Genomic DNA, 3,903 nt, shown 5'->3' with positions numbered 1-3,903 from the left:
TTGTTGATTAGTGATGTTTCTTCAGATAGGCCCGCAATGCTATGAATTTTCTCTTAGGACTGCTTTCACAGCATCCCATAGATTTTGTGTCGTCATGTTTTCATTTTCATTTCTCTGGAGATATCTTTTGGTTTCTTCCTTGATCTCCTGCTTGACCCATTCATTATTTAGTAACATGTTATTCAGCCTTCATGAATTGGTGTGTCTTCCAGTTTTTTTCCTGCAGTTCATTTCTAATTTCATAACCCTGTGGTCAGAGAAGACAATTGGTAAGATTTCAATTTTCTTAAATTTATCAAGACTTGTTTTGTGGCCTAATATATGGTCTATCTTGGAAAATGTTACATGTGTGCTTCAGAAGAATTGTATTCTGCAGCATTGGGGTGAAATGCTCTGAAAATATTGATTAAGTCCAAGTGGTCCAATGTGTCATTTAAGGCCGTTGTTTCCATATTGATTTTCTGTCTGGAAGACCTGTCCCTTGTTGTCAGAGGTGTGTTGAAGTCCCCTACTATGATAGTGTTGCTGTTGATCTCTGTCTTTATGTCCATCAGTACCTGTTTTATATATTTAGGTGCTCCTATGTTAGGTGCATAGATGTTTACTAGGGTTATGTCCTCTTGTCGGATCTATCCCTTTATTATTATATAGTGCCCATCTTTGTCTTTTAATATGTTCTTCATTTTAAAGTCTATTTTGTCAGATATAAGTATTGCAACTCCAGGTTTTTTCTCATTTCCATTTGCATGAAATGTCTTACTCCAACCCTTCACTTTCAGCCTGTGTGTGTCTTTTGATCTGAGGTCTCTTGTACACAGTATATACAAGGGTCTTGCTTTCTTATCCACTCAGCCACCCTATGTCTCTTGATTGGAGCATTTAATCCGTTTACATTTAAAGTGATTATTGAGGCTTTGGGGTGCGCTAGTTGGTCAAGCGGGGAAGGAGAGAGGGGCGCGAAGTGGAAACGCGCCCCCCCCACGGCGGAGCCCAGGCCGGACTGCGACCGCTGCGCGGCTCACAGGACTGAGCGGAGACTCGTGGAAGGTTTGCTTTGTGGTGCGCTAGTTGGGCGAGCAGGGGAGGAGCGAGGAGAACAAGAGGAAATGCGCCGTGCTCTCCCCACCCCCCACGGTAGAGCTTCGGCCCTGCAGCATGCCCACAGCAGCAGCGGCAGGCAGCACCCGGGGCTCTAGAGTCCCACGGGACCCCAGGGTGCAGGGGAGAGCGCAGGGTCCAGGAGGTGGGCTCTTTCCCTGCGTCCCACAGCTGATCACTCCCGCCGGGGCAGGCAGCTCGTGGGCCCTAGGGCAGACAAAGAACTCAGACGCCACACCTGGGCCCCTCACCCCATTTTTCGAATCCTCCCCCCGCCCTTCCAGAGACTTAAACTGACCCCTGAACTGAGGAGTAGTGTCAGGTTACAGAGGGGCGTCTGTGCTCAGACTCTGGGAAGATTGGCAGCCAGTTCTGACCTTTGGAAGAGGCTGGGAGGAGGGGATTTTCGCTGGACGAGGAGAGAGGAGACTCCCATACCCCCAGCCACCACCTGTTCGGGCCTGCAGGAAAAGTGTGACGTGGCTGGCCTGGGAGAGAGAAGACCCCTCCATCCCCAGCCCCCACCCTTTCTGGCTGGCCTGGGGCGAGGCAAGGGCAACCGCAGAAGCACTCCCTGAATTCAGCAGTAAGCGGCAGAGGCAGTTCCCGGCTTTCAGCAGCTTAGAAATCTCCCGCCCGCCCCCTCCCACACACCCATGGAAGGAGGGCCCTAAGATTCAGGAGTACTGGGCACAGGGCTGGTGGAGCTACTCTCAGCGTGCATTTGTGCAGGAAAGCACAGAAACTGCACGGTCTCTCTAAAACCTGTCATCCAGACCCCTCAGCCCCTTGCATTTAAATCTACACTTCCAAATTCACTCTGGGCACCAGGTGACCAGCGCTGCCTGCGCAATAGGCAGGGAACTCTTTGGCACAGCGGAGGACAACCTGGAGATTACTTGGTGGGCTTAAGCCAAGACTGGTGCTGCTTCCTGTTTTGCTTTGCTTGGTGTTTTTTTTTTTTCTGCTTGTTGTGATTTGCTTTGTTCTGTCTTTATTTCTTTGATATCTTTGCCTGTGTTGAGTGGGGATTGTCGGTTGTATTTTACATGTGAATGTACTTGATTTGTTTTCTTTGTTGTTGTTGTTGTTGTTGTTGTACTTAGTAACTTGATTTGTGCTGAAACTGCCCTAACAGGGCCCGGCTTAAGAGGCGCAAGATTCAACATATCCAGAGGCCAACTCTAGACCAAACCAGAGTACTACCAGGTTTGACCTACAAGTCACACACCCAGAGGGAATTCTCTGAAGGCACAAGAGCCCATAGAGGCAAAACCTCATTTAAGTGGCCAACCCTCACCCAGCAGAACACCCTGCGACGGGCAGAGCCAAGTTTCACAACTAGACTGCCTAGGAGTTAAACCCACCTACTCACAAGCAAAAAGCAATTAAAGTTCTTCTTGAACAGGACAATATACTAAACACACGAGCCACCTGTGGAGCACATGCAGAGGAGAAGAACGAAGTAGTCCAAGTCAAATATAAAGGACACACACTACATAAGATAACCCAGCAAGAACTAAGAGCTCTAGGGGATCTTCCTAATACATCAAAGCAAACACAGAGAGTCAGTCAGAATGGGGAGACAAAGAAAGATGTCCCAAATAAAAGAACAGAAGACACCTCCACAACTGGAACCAAATGAAGCAGAGGTAACCAACCTGTCAGAGACAGAGTTCAGAACACTGGTGATAAGAATGTTTAAGGAGCTTAGAGAAGACATAAAGAAGGATATAGAAATCATAAAGAACAACCAGTTAGAACTAAAAAAGGATGTAGAAATCTTAACGAACAACCAGCTAGAACTAAAGAACACAATTACCAAAATTAAGAACTCACTTGAAGGAATGACCAGCAGGTTAGATGAAGCAGAGGATCGAATCAGCGACTTAGAACACGAGTTAACAGAGATCACTCAAACTGAACAACAGAAAGAAAAAAGAATAAAAAACAATGAAGATGGGTTAAGAGACCTCTGGGATAACATCAAGAGCAACAACATGCACATCATAGGAATACCAGAAGGTGAAGAGAGGATGCAAGGGATTGAGAACATATTTGAGGTAATAATGTCCGAAAACTTCCCTAACCTGATGAAGGAAACCAACATACAAGCCCAGGAAGTGCAGAGAGTTCCAAGCAGGATAAACCCAAACAGGCCCACACCAAGACACATGATAGTTAAAATGGCAAAGCTTAAAGACAAAGAGAGAATCTTAAAAGCAGCAAGAGAAAGGCAGAAGGTTACGTACAAGGGAACTCCCATAAAGCTATCAAATGACTTTTCTACAGAAACATTGAAGGCCAGGAGGGAGTGGCAGGAGATACTCAAAGTGATGGAACACAAAGGCCTACAACCTAGATTGCTTTATCCAGCAAGGCTATCATTTAAAGTTGATGGAGAGATAAAGAGCTTCCCAGAAAAGAACAAACTGAAAGAATTTATTACAACCAAGCCAGCATTGCAAGAAATACTAAAAGGACTTCTGTAAATAGAAGAAAGATGAAAACAATTTACTACAAATTTAAAAATGGCAATAACTATGTACCTATCAATAATCACTTTAAGTGTAAATGGATTAAATGCTCCAATCAAGAGACATATGGTGGCTGAGCGGATAAGGAAGCAACACCCTTGTATATGCTGGATACAAGAGACTCATCTCAGATCAAAAGACACACACAGGCTGAAAGTGAAGGGTTGGAGTAACATACTTCATGCAAATGGAAGCGAAAAAAAAGCTGGAGTTGCAATACTTATATCTGACAAAATAGACTTTAAAATGAAGAACATATTAAAAGACA

The sequence above is a fragment of the Rhinolophus hipposideros genome (assembly GCF_964194185.1).
Source record: "Rhinolophus hipposideros genome assembly, chromosome: 19".
NCBI classification, from domain to species: Eukaryota; Metazoa; Chordata; class Mammalia; order Chiroptera; family Rhinolophidae; genus Rhinolophus; species Rhinolophus hipposideros.
This window is presented reverse-complemented; position numbering follows the sequence as displayed.